We start from the raw sequence: 16,917 nt of genomic DNA, 5'->3' as shown, positions 1-16,917 counted from the left end.
CCAGTCGATCAGCAAGGACCGTATGTGAGAGGGCATTTGATGGGAACTTCTGAGGACGGGTGCAATGAATAGTTCCATTGCACGTTCACTGTTCCCCGGGGGTGCTCTGTGCGGGCAAAATAATGTTTCAGTAGGATTCCCTGGAGTCTCGGTGGTGAGCCCCATTTCGAAACCTATCCCGTTTACTATCAGTCCGGTAACTGTGGACTCTCCGTTTTTGCTAACTTCGCTTTGCGGGGAGAATCTACAAGGACTGGACCTGTTGAAAAGATTGAATGCTAAGATCCATTGTTCTCCTGATGGTGTCTATTTAACTATACACTCTCCTGACAAACCAAACTGACAGTGTTTTGCTAAAAATGGCCCACTTCCTCAGGAGCTGGCCGCTGGCCCTTCCACGTTGTGGGCAACTGGAGATGTGGATGCTGGTCTTTTGAGCATTCCGCCTGTTTCTGTTACTTTGAAACCACATGCAAAGTTGCCCCAGATACCACAGTATAAAACCTTACCGGCTGGTGAACAAGCTTTGCTTTCCATCATAGAAGATTTGATTGACAAAGATGTAGTAGAAGAAACTGCTGCAAATGTTTTTAATAGCCTGATTTTACCAATCTTAAAAAAGGCTCCCACTGATAACTATTTGGATCATATCAATAAATATCGTTTTGTGATCGACTTGCAGGAGGTTAACAAGATTGTAGTGACCCAGTACCCTGCGGTGTCAGATATTACTACCTTACTCACCATGATTCCCCTGACTGCTAAATATTTCTCAGTTATTGATTTAAAGAATGCTTTCTTTAGCATTCCCATTCATACAGATAGCCGACAAATCTTCGGCTTCTCATTATCTAGTCGCAGCTTCAGATTTTGTCGTGCTCCTCAAGGATACACAGAGAGTTCTAGCATATGCAGTCAAGCTCTGAAAAGCTGTATTAGATTAATTGATTTTGCCACCAGGAAATGTGCCCCTGCAGTATGTCAATGACCTACTGGTAGCCTCCGATACTAAGGAAGGTTGCAAAGAAGCCACAGTCAAAATATTACACCATTTGGCAGCTAATGGCAATAAAGTGTCCCTCTCCAAGTTTCAATATTGTCGACAGGAGGTGACATGTCTTGGTCATCTACTGTCGAAAGCGGGGAGGAGACTAACCCCTGAGCGTGTTACTACCATTTCTCACATGTCTGTACCTCATACGCAACGTGATGTTCGTGCTTTTCTTGGCATAACTTCTTACTGTCACCAATTGATTCCTAATTACTCTCTTCTTGCTAAACCTCTACTGCATTTAACCACTAAAGATGTGCATTAACCCCTCCCCTGAACTGATGAATGTCAGTAAGCTTTTGATTCCTTGAAATCTGCACTTTGTTCTTCACCTGTCTTGGGTACTCTGGACTACCGAAAACCTTTTGTGCTCTATGTACACGAGGTGTACGGTTGTTCGCTTTCTGTGTTAACACAAGGATTTGGAGGTAAGCAGAGACCTTGTGCTTATTTTTCAGCAGTATTGGATAATCTTGCACAAGCACTTCCTAGCTGTCTGAGGGCCACAGCTGTGGTGGCCATCCAACAATCAGAAGGGCTGGTTCTAAATTCTGACCTCACAGTGATGGTACTGCACGCTGTGGATGTGTTATTGAATAAGACAAAGACACAGCACCTTACAAGTGCACATCTTGCTGGATACAAATACACTTTGTTTGCTCCCCATATTACAATCAAACGTTGTGCCACTCTGAACCCTGCCACGTTACTACCCCTCCCTTCTGATGAAGAAAATAATGACCTGGATGATTGCATATTTCGGACTGAAGAAGAGACGAAGGGACGGGTGGACCTCATAGACATCCCCCTGTCTGACCCTCAGGGGGAATTGTATGTGGATGGCTCTTGTTTCAAGTTAGCAGATGGCACAACGACAGCTGCATATGCTATTACGACCCTTTGCACGGTAGTTGAGACTTCCTGAGTGCCCTATCAATCAGCTCAGGCTGCTGAGTTAGTGGCACTATTCCGAGCCTGTGAATTGAGTCAAGGGTTGAGGATAAACATTTACACAGAATGTCAATACGCCTTCGACGTGGCCCATAGTTTCGGGCGGCTGTGGGCAGAAAGAGGTTTCCTCACTTCTCGTGGGCAACAAATACAACATGGCCCTTTGATTTTGCGATTGTTGACCGCATTAACATTACCTGAGATGGTGTCAGTGGTGGAATGTAGTGCTAATAAAGCGGTGGTAGATGAAGTTGGTGAGGGCAATGCTTTTGCCGATCAAATAGCTAAGGAAACAGCCCAGTCCAAAATTACCCCGATGTTTGTGACTACATCTGCTAGGTGGGTGGCGGACTCAGAAATGTTGGATAACATTATGGAAAGTGTCCGGGAAATACAGAAAGAAGCTACCCCTGCCGAACTGGTCTATTGGGAAAAGGAGGTGGGAAGGTTGGATGAGAATAACTGTTGGCTGATTTGCTTGACAAGCAAAGATGGTTATTACACAATGCATTAGTGAATGCAGTAGTAACTATGGCCCATGGCCCAGCACACATTGGTGCAAAGGGAATTTGTGCACTATTAGATCCAGTGTGGAACAACCCAAATATCTCAAAGACAGCTGCACATTTAGTCCGATATTTCATGATTTTTTTACAATATAATCCGGGAGGAAGGGGACCTGTCCTTAGCGGAAACCTTTGCACCACCTATGTTTGGTACTGCTCTGCTGCACGAGCTGTCACGAGCGTGGTGATTGCCTGTTACAGCTCGTGACGGTCTCGTTTGGCTGGAAGAATGTTGTGTTTTAAAATGGGGGAGGTTTGCGGTTAGTAATGCTGTTATGTTCTGTGGCATTCCCTGTCTGGAGCTCGACTCATCAAGATGTGACAAATAAACCTCGTCACTCACCTACTTTGTTTCCAGCCGTTCTTCTATTCTTCCTACACTGGCGACGGGCGGGATTTTCGATTACCGCATTTTAAAAAAAATAATAAGGAAATTAAGGAATAAAAGGAAGATCGTATCCCTGGAAGCAAAGATATTGGAAATTTCACTTCTTGGAGGAGTTTCTTTCTGGAATTGGCCGTTCGAGGATTTGAGGTGCTTGGAAGACTAGCTTTTGTTGTTGAAAATCAACACGGACAAAAAGAAAGTCACGATAACGCAGGGAGATCTCGAGCTTATACGCTGCTGCCGTGCTCGATCTCCTGTAGAAAACGTCACGCAATCCACGCTACCACAACAAGGTCAATTTGTTGTAGAAAAAGCGTACAAACGACGTAGCGGCCATTTAAAAAAAAAAAAGAATTAAAACTCAGATGAAATGAATATTATCGTTCCGTTTTAAGCCTGATTTTCTTGTGAAGTACCTGATGGACATCGGAAGGTATTAACTTTGTTTTTTCAATTTTACGGTGTCAACAGTTCTGTGGAACTTCAACGTTTGGATGTTATTTAATGGCAGATTGGCAACCTTTGGCAGATGGCAGATTGGTTACATGGCAACCATCTAACATTTCTGGTTCGATATATTTTTTTTCTGCAGTGAACTCTGACTAAAAAAAAAGAGTGTTTTGTTTATTTTTTTTATTTTTTTTATTCTGTTTAATTTCTGAAATGTCTGGTATTGTTCCTCCTCCTTCTTTCCTTTCATCTCCAGAAGAACCACCTATGGCATGGGAAATATGGGAGCCTGTTTTTCTAGCTTATGTAGACGTACTAGAGGAGGGAGAATGTGAGGCTGAGAGGAAGTTATCTTTATTAAAACATTGTTTGGGTGGTATTGCCTTGAAGGAATATAAAACTCTTCCACCTTTAGTCAACCCAGGGAATTTAAATGTTTATGAGTATGCTGCGTCACAATTGAATTTGCGTTATGGTAAAAAGAAAAATGTTGTAATGGAGAGGTTTAATTTTTATTCACGGAAACAACGTGCAGATGAACCTGTGGAAGATTTTGTTTCAGCTCTACGATCATTAGCTGTTACATGTGATTTTGAACACATTTCTTATGAGCAAGTGTTAAGAGACCAAATTCTGATGAGAACTAATAACAAAAAAGTACAAGAACGACTCTGGACCACATCTGACTTGTCCTTAAACAATGCTATAGATATTGCCAAATCTATTGAACATTCTGAAAAAATTGTGAAGGAGATTAGAGGCAATGATAAATGTGATGTCTTCAATGTTTCTAAAGATTCTGAAAAATTCAAAAAAAATTATCCACAAAGGAATGATTTTCCATCTAGAATGGATGGCAGATTCAAGAATCAAAAGCAAGACATTTTTTTTCAAAACTACTGTGTTTCAGATGTGGGAGTGGTGGTCATTTAGCTGATTGTAGAAATTGTCCAGCTTTGGGGAAAGCTTGTTCTAAGTGTGGAAAAAAAGTCAATTTTTCTAGATTATGTAAATCTTTACCAAGGAAAGTAAACTGTGTACATGATTATTGTGACAGCGATACTTTTGATGATGAAGGAGATTTTCAGGTCAACACTGTCATTAATGTCTGTGGGGAGGGTGAGTGCACTAAATTTCCTTCCTGTATAGTAAGGGTTGACAGTGTTGATATGGAATTTTTTGTTGATTCATGTGCCTGGTATACCATTATTTCATTGGATGTTTTTCATGAAAAATTGCCGGGCAAAACCTTGATTTCTCCTGATGTATCACCTGGTGGCTACACAGGTCACAAAATTGATTTAATTGGTTATTTCGAAGCTAATTTACAATTTTCTGGCCATCACACTGATGGGAAAATTTATGTAGCAAAATCTGGTTTGTCACTTTTGGGGTGGCCCCACCAATATCAATTGGGAATAAAAATTGATCCCAGAGCCAATCCTCCTGTTTTTGTTGAAGAACCATACAGTGTATCTAGTATTGCTGTGGTTAATTCCCAATTAGTTGATGGTTTGAGGAAGTCATTTCCTAATGTTTTCAGAGGTACTTTAGGACGGTATCAAGGTTTTGAACATGTTATCAGGCTACATGATAATGTTATTCCTGTTCGACATAGAGTGAGGAATGTGCTCCTATCTTTTAGAAGCAAATTGAAAGATATGCTTAAGGATTTCTGCCAAAAGAACATCATTGAACCAATTGAATCGTCTCCTTGGGTTTCTCCCATTGTAATTTCCATCAAATCTTCTGGCGAACTTAGGTTGTGTGTGGACCTTCGTAGTGTCAATGAGGCGATTTGGGTTGATTCTCATCCCCTACCCAACCTCCATGAGATGGTTTCCACTCTAGCGGGGGCACAAGTTTTTTTGTGTATTGACTTGGCCAGCGCGTACCATCAAGTAGTTTTGGCTGAGGAATCAAACAACATTACCGCTTTTATTATGCCAGAGAGTCTGTACAGATTTTGTCGCATGCCATTTGGTTTGGGGAGTGCCACCTCAGTGTTTCAAAGGCTTATGAGGGACACTTTGGAAGGGTTAAATGGCGCTGTGGCATTTCAGGATGACATTCTTGTTTTTGGCAAGGACAATGAAGAGCATGATAAAAATGTTGAAGGTGTGATTGCTGCTTTGTCAAGGAAAGGACTTACTTTGCGTCTTGATAAGTGCAAGTTTGGGCAAAAAGAAGTTGAGTATTTAGGGCATACCATTAGTGGCATCGGAATTAAACCTAAACGTAATCATGTCGAAAGCATTGTTAAAGCCCCTGTGCCTTCTTCAAAAGAACAACTTGTGGTGTTTTTGGGACTCATTGAATTTTATGCAAAATTCATACCTAATTTTGCAACAAAAGTTGATCCTTTCAGGTGTTTGTTGAAGAAGAATGCTAAGTTTATTTGGACTGAGGAGATAATTGAAGTTTTTGGGAATTTGAAAAAGTTTATTGTGAATGCACCATGTCTCAAACCTTTTGTGTGTGACTGTGGAGCCAAATGCATTGTCATGGTGGACGCTAGTAGTTCTGGATTGGGTGGTGTTTTGTTACAGAGAGATAATGAGAAGGAGTGGATTGTTGCCTACGCATCAAGAGCCTTGAGGAATGCTGAAAGAAATTATTCTGTCATAGAGAGGGAGTTATTGGCATGTGTGTGGGGTGCGGAACACTTTAGACCATTTTTGTGGGGTACAAGGTTTATCATAAAAATTGACCACAAACCTTTGATTTTTCTCATGTCTCCTGGCGGCGGTAGGACAATGTCGGCGCGTCTTGCGAGACATGCATCTAGACTACAATCTTTTCAATATCAAATTGAGTATGTTCAGGGTAAAGCAAATGTACATGCAGATTGTATGTCCAGGCTGGTTTCTCCTTGTGAAGTTTCTGGTGGAGCTCTAGAGGATGAGTGTGAGGTGGCTTTCACTTCTGATGACGTCAATTTGGATCGGTCATTTTTGCAAGAAAAAAGTTGGTTAACGGAAATGAATAAAGATGTGGAGCTATGTAGTGTAAAGAGATATCTAGTTCAAGGATATCCTGAACCAAGGAAGTTGTCGGGTGATATGATGGGTTTTTATAAAGTTCAAGAGGAGCTTGCAGAGGAGAATGGGTTGGTTTTAAGGGGAGACAGGATAGTTCCTCCTTTTCCTTTCAGAAACACTATTCTCAAAATTGCTCATGAAGGGCAGTTGGGTATATCCTTTACCAGGAGATGTGTGAAAGAGACATTTTGGTGGCCAGGTATTGATGCTTGTGTAGATAATTTTGTACGTTCTTGGGTTTATTGTTCAAACAGTGACAAAACTGCTGTAGCTTTACGTTCTGAACCACAACCTATTGATTTTCCTAGTGGGCCTTGGCGTAAACTGGGTTTAGACATCATTGGTCCTTTTAGTTGTTTGTCTAAGCAAGAGTCTTTTGGAATTGTCCTGATTGATTACTATTCTAAATGGCCGGAGGTCAAAATGGTTAAGGTTGTTACTTCTCAAAAAGTGATTGAATTCCTGGATGAGGTTTTTTCCAGAGAAGGAATTCCCCAGGAGGTTGTGACTGACAATGGTCCTCAATTTGTAAGTAGGGAGATGGAAAGCTTTATGGTTAAGTGTGGTATCACTCATAGGAGAACTGTGGTTTTCCATCCTGAAGCCAATGGCCAGGTTGAACGCTTCAACCGTGTCATCAAAGAAGCCATCCAACTCTCCATAAAAGGGGGGTTGAATTGGAAGAATGCATTACAATCCATGCTTTTGGCATATAGGACTTCTCCTAACTCTGTAACTTTAGTTAGCCCTTTTGAGCTTTTAAGAGGACGTAAGCCTAGTACCAGGTTAGCGCCTTGGTGGTTGAAAAAGAATATGAGTGGATCCGATGACTTTTTGAGGGTTGATCTTGAGGCTGTTCACCGCAGAGTTGAGTTATATAAAAATAAAATGAAACTTTCCATGCGAAAGAAGATTGGCTCTGCATCCAGTTGTTTGATAAAAGTGGGTGACTACGTTCGGATTAAAAAAAAAGAAGGTGTTAGTAAAGGCTTTCCTGTGTGGTCAAATCCTAAAAAAGTGATTGAAGTTTTCAAGAATGCCGTTAGGGTTGATGGCAGTTCCGTTTGGAATTTCAATAGGGTTTCAGTTTTTTCTGGGCCCATCTCGGTTCAAGATGATTGTGACAGTAATGTGTTTTTGGATGTTGGAGAACGTTCTGAACAGACTAACAATACAAGAGATGATGGCAGTTCTGGTAATTCTAGATGTGTTCGTTCACATCGTCTGCCTTCTAGGTTTAGAGACTTTGTTATGAATTGATTTTTGTGGTTTTTTTTTTTAATTTTTTGTTTATGGGGGGAAGGTGTGTTGGGTACTGCTCTGCTGCACGAGCTGTCACAAGCGTGGTGATTGCCTGTCACAGCTCGTGACGGTCTCGTGTGGCTGAAAGAATGTTGTGTTTTAAAATGGGGGAGGTTTGCGGTTGGTAATGCTGTTATGTTCTGTGGCATTCCCTGTCTGGAGCTCGACTCATCAAGATATGACAAATAAACCTCGTCACTCACCTACTTTGTTTCCAGCCGTTCTTCTATTCTTCCTACAACCTACCTTGCCTTTTGAAGTACTCCAAATAAACTACATACATATGGAGCGTATTAACAATCTGAAGTATGTTTTGGTCGTGGTATGTGCTTTTAGTAAATGGGTGGAGGCCTACCCGACCAAGGAGAACACTGCTTTGGCAACAGCAAAAGCTTTGATTAAAGAGTTTTTCCCCCGCTATGGATTGCCTTGGGTGATCTGGACAGATAACAGGAGACATTTTAATGCTGAACTTGTAAAACATGTTTGTAATGGACTACAGATTAAACAGAAATTCCATGCAGCTCAACATCCACAATCTGCAGGATTAGTGGAAAAATACAATGGAATACTGAAATTGAAAATGGATAAAATACTGGAAACTACGAAACTAAAATGGCTTGACACCCTACCATTAGCCCTGATGTCAGTAAGAGTTACCCATCATTCCCGAACAGGACTGTCACCTTATGAGGGTATCTTTGGACGACCAGCGAATGTCTGGGGGTGCCAAGACCTAGGTCGTTCAGGGACATTGAATATCCTATTTTGACAAATTACTTGTATGCGTTGACTAAAGATCTTTGTTCCATTCATCAGCAGGTATCAGCAGTGTTGCAGCCCCTGCCGGAGGGTCCAGGACATTGTTTGGAACCTGGCTAGTGGGTACTGGTTAAGAACTATCAGCGAGACTCCAGCCTGGCTCCTAGATGGTCTAAGGTGCTTCTGGCCACGCAGTGAAAGTGGATGGAAAGAAACTTCGCATCCATGTCTCTCACATAAAACAGATACCGCTGCTGATTCCTGGTGACCAGCAGCCTCCAGAAGGAATTTTGACCTAGGAGAGTGAGCAAGCAACTTGCTTTGTTCCTTTGTCTGACATCCAGGAATTTGAAAGAGGGCAAGACAGAGGAGTTCCAAGAGTAGACATGGTTTTGCCATCTGCCTCAGCAATTGCCCCTAAATCTGTTGTTTCTACTGTTGATCGACGAGCTCTTGATATTTCAGTGGTGGCAGAAGCATCTTCTCCTGTTTTGTTTGCTGATCAGGAAATGCCTGGCCATGTTCGTTACAACCTGCGGCCCAGAAAACAACGCTGTACCCCAGATGAAGCCGGTAGGAGATAGGGAAAGACTTGAGTGAAAGGGTTTGTTAGAACCCTCTCTGGGGTACTTAGCGAGACACTGAACTTATCTCGTTGAGAGCTAGGAACACTGGTATAGCTCTGTTCAGAAAGAAAGACTCAGAAGCAGTCAAGAGGCCCAGGTTGTATTTTTCTTCTAGGGGTGTGTACGGATGTAACCCCAACAAGAGGATCTGTTTGCATCGCTTTGAGAGGAACGATAGAGCCTGCCTGTGAGGCTCTAGACGGACAGAGGAAAGAAGAACCCTCTGGCAAGTTGGACTGTTTTGCCCATATTTAGTTTTGGACTTTTAGCTAGCATGTATCCCTTTGCCCAGTTTGTCCCCGGGAGGAATGTCCGTTTTTACCACGTCATCACCCTGTGTACATGCCAGTATTTTCTAATTGGAGTCGAAATGTTAAAATTGCCTTTGTTGTAACTGTAGCAATTTTGTTTGTAATTATGATGGGAGTGTTCTTTTATTTAGAATTCCATCATCCAATGCATACTGTTTTAGGAACTACTACCCCAGCCCCAGAGCATATGTCTTTTACTTTGGCCCCTCATAAGGAACGACATTGTCAGACCTACACTAAAAATGTATTTGTTGAAATGCTGCACCAGACTCATAGAGCAACTAACACTACAAATTGTTGGTTATGTGGTCTGTTACCTTCAGTAATGCATAAGCACGATTTGTTCATAACCTTGCCCTTATCCTACCTAGGGAGTTTTGAGGCCCGGTTCAAATTATTGTCCGCTATGTACAGTCATAATACAGTAGACCCCAAACAATACTCGGCAAAATAATATACCATGATTTTAGCATATATAAAAGTACATCAAGGTTTTGACCCAGAAGGTGGGGACGGATAAGGATCATTAGATCCTGATGCTTGCATGAACCTGTATACTACTTATGAGAATGTTACTTGGCTCCAGAACGAAATTCTTGACTTTGTCGAGTTTAACCATACTCAATATTTCCAACAATTTGTCGAAAGAAATGTTACTGACGATAGAACCCTGCCTATACCTATTTTGAATAGCACCTCTGCATTTTGCGTACAGGGAGTAGAACATCTCCCGGTAGGAGAAAGTGAGTGTAATTACACTTATCATTTAAAAACCTTTAGTAGCCCCCCACTTTTGACTTCCCCAAATGTATATTTCGTGTGTGGAGAGAATGCGTATACATGGCTCCCACGTGGATGGTCAGGACGCTGTTATTTGTCATTCCTGTATCCACCAGTATAAAAAGCCCCCTCCAATTATCATAAGGATCATCGTCTGGATGATCCAAGCCTGTCACTTACTAGAAATCAGAGACAGATAGATACTTCTGATGTAGATCAGACTGATACTCCCCTGCAATTCTTTTCTGATATTGCAAAAGGAATGTTTCCTATATGGGGTCCAATAATAACGAGTAGAGAAGTGCAACAGTTGTCTAGAGTAGTTGAGCGAGTTATTAATATTACTTCGGATATCTTCACTAATATGACAGTGGAGCTTCACGCGACGAGACTTGTCTTGCTTCAAAATCAAATGGTGTTAGATGTTATCTTGGCCGATCGAGGAGGAATTTGACGTGTGATCGGCAGCTCCTGCTGCGTGTACATCTCTGATTCGGCCCCCACAGTTCATTTGGCTATCCAGAAATTGCATTGTTTATCTTCAGAAATTCATGCAGAAAATGGCACCTGGTCTTTCTCTGGGTGGTTCTGGGGATTATTGTCCACCTGGGGTTGGAAGCTATTAATGATTCTGGTAGGAATAGCTACTGTTATATTTACTTGTTGTCTTTGCATACACTGTGGGCCAGCTTGCAGTTCCTATTGTGCTACTAGACTTTCTTCCGCAATAGTTCCTTCTCACTCCGCAGTGAGGAAGCAGACGGTTCAGAAAGAAATAGATGAAATAAGGAAGATTGATGAAGGTATTTTTAAAGACTGAGTTCCAGTTAGTTAGCTACATCATGCTAAAAGGGTGGATTTGAAGGATGAAAATCCGGTTCTTCCCCTCTCTGTATCCTTAGACATAGTTATATAGTTGTTAGCATGATGTACCTATATACTCCATGTATTGTTTTATATACTTCTCTTTGATCAAGTGTTTTAGTGTTTTCCTTATGTTAGTGAACTAGGCCGAGAATCCATGCAGACACCATTTTAGGTTGCCCTGTTCTGTGTTGAGCTAAAGTCACGTGTTTCCCTCTTAACCGACAGAACTCCTTCTCTCTGAGTTATAGAGGAGCAGCTGAAGGTGGACTGTCTTTCCCTCTGTCTGAAGGCCCAAGGTTACATCTGGGTTTGAATGCGATAAAGCATATTCCTGAAGGCGCCGTGCCTGTACTCCCGAGTGCCGGGGCGAGGGGAGTCAACCTCTTTGACCTTACTATAATGAATAGAGTTATTCTGAGCCAATTTTGTGTGCCTAATATGGTCTTTCCTCGAGGCCCCTAGAAGCATCCTGTATTGTTACATTTAGGGTGACTGCATGAGTGTTCAAAAAGTATATATGACCTGCTTTGATTGTAAGCCAGCAGTCTTCTCTGCGCACCTCGTGGGATGAGGTCGGGAGAGGCTCCTTTATAGAGTATTCTGTTAATAAACGATTGAACTTTCTTCACTGCCAACTGACTGACTATTTGGTAATTATGTATTGGGTGAGCTGGGGTAACTACAGCTCCATAGGTGATTTTATTTGCAATACGTCAAGAGTTCTGCAAGAACTCTGCCAACCAATCGCTTGACTTAGTTTAATGGTGCTCACCCCTGATTTAAGACTTAACATTGTTTCTATGCTTATTTTGCAGAGATCCTTTGTCCCATCACTATGGTAATTAAGTGGAGCTGTCAAGACACCAAGCTACTCTGAGCCACTCATGTGGGCGGACATATTTGGACTGATGTGAACCAAGGTTGAATGGCTAGTATTAGTATCATTAGTGGTAGGTCTTGTCAGTTGTTTATTGGCTGTAGGACACCAACGTTGAGACGTAAAGTCACCTGGGATTAGCTATGAGGGCTCATGAACGGTGTTCATTGGCCGTGGAGTTCTAAAGAATGTGCAGGCCCGTGTGAAAGCAACTGCATGTTGCATTTGCACATTGAGAAATGAGGATGCAGATGAGTGTCTGGAGCTTTTATCTTGGTGGCAGCACTCTCCTATCAGCACTGGGGTATCTGGGCTGCTGGATACCACCTCAGTCTGCCACTGAGGCACTAGCCCGGGTTTAGGCAAGTGCTTCCTTGGCTCTCTCACAAGTGTCCAAACACATAAACTCATCTACCTCACTTTGGACAGCGACCACCCATCTTAGGCTGTTCAGAATGAGTGAGGATGGGAGTGGGGCCTGTGAGGAGGGGGGTTCTGCAACATTGATTATGTAGCATTGTGGCCGGCGGCTGGATGATAAGCATTTCCATTACACATTGAAGGGAAACAAAAATAGTACAGTCTCCAGGAATTGTTAAGTTGTACCTTCCTTTTATTATGTACGGCAGATTGACTACAGCTAGATTGTCCTGTGCATCCTGGCTGGGTGCAGCAGAGGGCAGACTCATTAACTTTTATTGACGCCATAATATAATACCCTTTGCTATGCTTCCGCCTTTTCAGACTAAAGCTTGCCTGGCACCTGAATCTGATTAGGTAAAATCCACATCACTAATCACATCAGACAATGTGAATAAACTCCCCCTTTTGTTAGTTTTATGACTCAGGGCGCTTTATCACTGCTGATCAATGCTGAAGTGCATGTGCTCTTGCTTGTAAATTTGGTAGGATTGGTCTACACCTGTTTGGCATATTTAGTTTGCCTGTAAGTCCCTTGTTCAGTAGTATCCCAGAGCCTGTAGATTAAATGCTACTGGTGGGCTTGCAGTGCTGTTTGCGCCACGCACTTAAATAGCCTTTCAAACCTGTCTCAGGCCTCTACCCCTGCAGGGCCTGCCTGCTCAGATTACTATCACAGTGATGTGGCATATAATGTGGTTGCCATTTCTTCAACTCCCTTTTTACTACATATCAGTCAATCTTAAGGTATGCCCTAGCTAGCCCTATGGGCAGGGTATGGAGTAGGTAAAAGATGGGACATGTGACTTACCTGTGTGGCATTTCCTGCTAGTTAAAAACAACTTATTTGGTTTCTCACTGCTGTGAAGCTGCTCTCTTATTGGTTTGCGTTGGGGATTCCCTCATATGTGCTTCAGTGGCAATTTCTTGTCTGTGTTATGTATATTGTGATGAGACCCCTCATCACGCTAAGTTCCCACACTGTGTCAACCCAGACCCTGACTGCAGGTCGCTGGCCCTCGTAGAAGTTGAGCTGCAGCATTTGTTCCACCACAAAATGGATCCAAATAACGAGTCGGGTTCCTTCTTCTTCCCTTGCGAAGTTGATCTAAATATCTTAGTCAAGCAAGGTGAGAAATATGTGCTTACATTGGACAGTTAGGAACTGAAATCAAGACATATGCTTGTCAAATATACACGTTGGCACTTTGCATTGTCTATAACTACATTGGTGCTGTAGTGACTATTGCATGCATTCAAAGACAGCCAATCCCCAAGTGATTCAGTATGCTTTTATAGGTTGTAGTTTTAGGCATCATGGAGGTTTTCCCTTTAAGACTCATCATCATTATTCTGCCCTTGGAAAGAGTTATTAACTCCTGTTCCTTTCAATCATACCTGACGCTTCATGGTCCTTCTGCGCCATGCACAGCCTGCATGTAATTAATGAGGGGAAGTCTGACCAGAAATTATGTACTGTTCAGCAGCGCTGTGCCCAATATGCCATGTATGTTCATTAACATATGCACCATGCAGTCAGTTTGAATTCTGCAGACCCTCACAGGTCAGAGTAGTAGTAGTAGAATATGGCTTTATTTCGATAAAACATATCTTTAAAAGCATAGCATAGTACATCAACTTAATAACCACAACATGTGCAGTGCTCGAATAACAAAACTGATTAAAATAATATACATATTAGATAAAAAATTACTTTAAAAGATCTAAATATAATGACCCTGATTATACAATTTCATTAAGCCCTTTGGATCTGATGGGCCAAGCCCATCTTAAAAATGTTGACATTTCACACACATATAAAGGCCTGGTGTCTGACATCAGGATTCGCAATGCAACAATGTAGTGTCTGGTGCCTAGTTCTCTACATATTGGTTTTTACCAGCTATTTCTCAGTGATTTATATGCCGGGCATTCAAATAGAAAATGGGCAACAGACTCTACTCTGGACGTACAGAATAGGCAAAAGGGTGAAGTTTGAAATGGGAATCTCCAGCCTGCAGTCAATTCACCTACTGGAAGGGTTCCTACCCTAAAATTAAAATACTATGCCCGATCTGTGGGCTTTGAAATAATATCAAGATAGGGTTCCCGAATTGCCACATCCTTGATCCTTAGAAACTCAATGGTTGCTCTGCCCTGTTTTGAGTCGGAGCTACTTTTGTTGGATACCCATCTCAAGTAAAGATTCTTATTGACAGCTTTGGGGGGAGCAGATCTAGATACCCAGGCTTCCCCAAGCCCTAGCTTTCCAAGCAAAAAGTTTACATCTTTAAGCCACCTGATTTTGGACCAACCCGGCATCGACATTACTTCCAGCAACCCATCCGCATAATTGGCTAATTCTGGGACTCGCCATAGATGGGCTCATAGTAATAGCGGACGGATTTGTGCCTGGTCTTTAATCGACCTGCACCCCATGTCAAGTAGAAGAGGTAACGTTGGGGTACTCTGTGGGAGGGCCATCAAGTCCTTCAAGAATTTATACTCAGATCTGGATAACTGATCAATGTTATATGTTCCCCAGAGTTCTGCCCCATAAAGGGCCACGCTAACTCCTCTCGCCTTGTACATATCTATAACCGGGGCAATAGGTTTGGTTGAGGAAGAGCGCTGTTCCTTAAGGAGTGCCCCACTACCCTTTTGTGGCTTAGCAACATCTTCTGGAGGTGTGGATTCCACTGCATTGTGTCTGATATGCGGATACCTAGATAGTCAAATTCCGCAACCCTTTCCAGGCGCACATGGTTCAGGGCCAGTGGTCGTCCAAGTTTTTTGGGGGAGGTCCAGTACCAGGTATTTTGTCTTGTCAGTGTTGATTATAAGCCCTCTACAAGTGCAAAAGGACTGGAAACTGTCCAAAAGGCTCTGTAAGCCCACAGGGGACTTGGAGATGAGGAGGGTATCATAAGCGCACAGAAGGGTTGGTATTCGCTTGGCCGCCAGGGAGGGTGCGTCAGATGGATTTTTCAATAGGTGCTCCACCACTCCGTTCACATAGAGTGAGAAAAGAGTGGGGGCAAAGACACAACCCTGGCGGACACCCCTATTCACTGACATTCTTTTAGACTTCTGGCCCTGAGTACCCCACCTCACCTGAGCAAAATTTCCACTATTGAGCTTCACCAACATTGACAAGATATATTTGGGCATCCCCATTTCAGACAATACCTCCCACAGACGATCCCGGGGCACCAGGTCAAAGGCAGTCTTTAGGTCGATAGAAGCGAGATAAAGACTGTCTTTACCTAGTACAACCACCTTCCAATATATGAGCAGTAATCTAAATGCCTGCTCAATGGTCCCTGTGCCAGTCCTAAAACCTGCTTGATAATCCGAAAGGATTTTATTATCATCCACCCACTGCAACATTCTCCCAAGAACCACCTTTCCAGCAACCTTCTGTGTAGAATCAGTTAGGCGTATAGGACGGTAGTTGGCAGGGTCGTCCCGACGCCCCTTTTTAAAAATTCGGACAACCTCTGCCCCCTTCCATGAGCCTGGGATTGCCGCGCCGTCATTAATGGCATTAAGTAAAGTTGAGATAAGCCTCCCCCATTTGATGTAATTGAGACGGAGCAAATCCCCCAGTATCCCGTCTGGGCCTGCTGCTTTATGCGCCACTAAAGATTTTATCACATTTTCCACTTCCTTGGCTGTGAAGGAAAGAGCTTCGCACTCCCCTATGGGGTCCATTGAGGATGGTATGGTTGGCCCCTGCCTGTCATCCAGGTGGGTGGTATATAGAAGCGAAAAATGATCAAACCACATTTGGCCAGTGATGTGACACGTAATAAGAGTGTTATCTGGCCTATTCCTAGCCCTTACTAGGTTCCAGAACCCTCTAGAGTCCCTCCCTGTGCTGGCTTCCTTTAAATCATGCCAGAACTGGTCCTCCCAATCTTTCCTAGCTTCGCTAATGGACAGCTTGTATTCTTTCCTAGCCAGCCGGATCAGCTCAGGGGACTTGTGTTTAACTGCTTTTATAAGTGCAGACTTCATCTGCCGGCATTTTTTGGAATACCAAACCGGATTACCCTTAGGTCTTTGGCACTCCCTTACAGGGGGACACCTACTTTGCACTATAAATAAGTTGCCCAAAGCATTAATAGTATCGCACAAAAGTACAGATACTTCTGAGGAATCCAGGGTAATAGTGCCCAGCTTGGTCTGGGCTGCTGCCATAAGTGCCCCTATATTCTGGACTTTCCCCTCATCCAGAGCAACTTTACACCATTTGAGGCGCCTCACACAGTTTGATGGACAGACTTCTGAGGTTGACAGTATTTTAGGTGATTCTACCGGACCATTTATACACGGCCACAAAAAGTGCAAAATCAAGGAGAGCGGATTATGGTCACTGTCCACAGTAGGCAAGACTTCCATATCATACATGAAGCACATAGCTTGAAATCCAGGAGGATATAGTCTATCCTTGAGGAGTGGTCTACCCTATTAAACATATGGGTTCCAGAAGGATCCGAAATGGTTCTTCCGTTTACTGCCC

This window comes from Lissotriton vulgaris, chromosome 3_2 (genome assembly GCF_964263255.1).
Source record: "Lissotriton vulgaris chromosome 3_2, aLisVul1.2, whole genome shotgun sequence".
NCBI lineage: Eukaryota > Metazoa > Chordata > Amphibia > Caudata > Salamandridae > Lissotriton > Lissotriton vulgaris.
The sequence above is the reverse complement of the archived record's forward strand: the minus strand, read 5'-3'. Positions refer to the sequence as shown.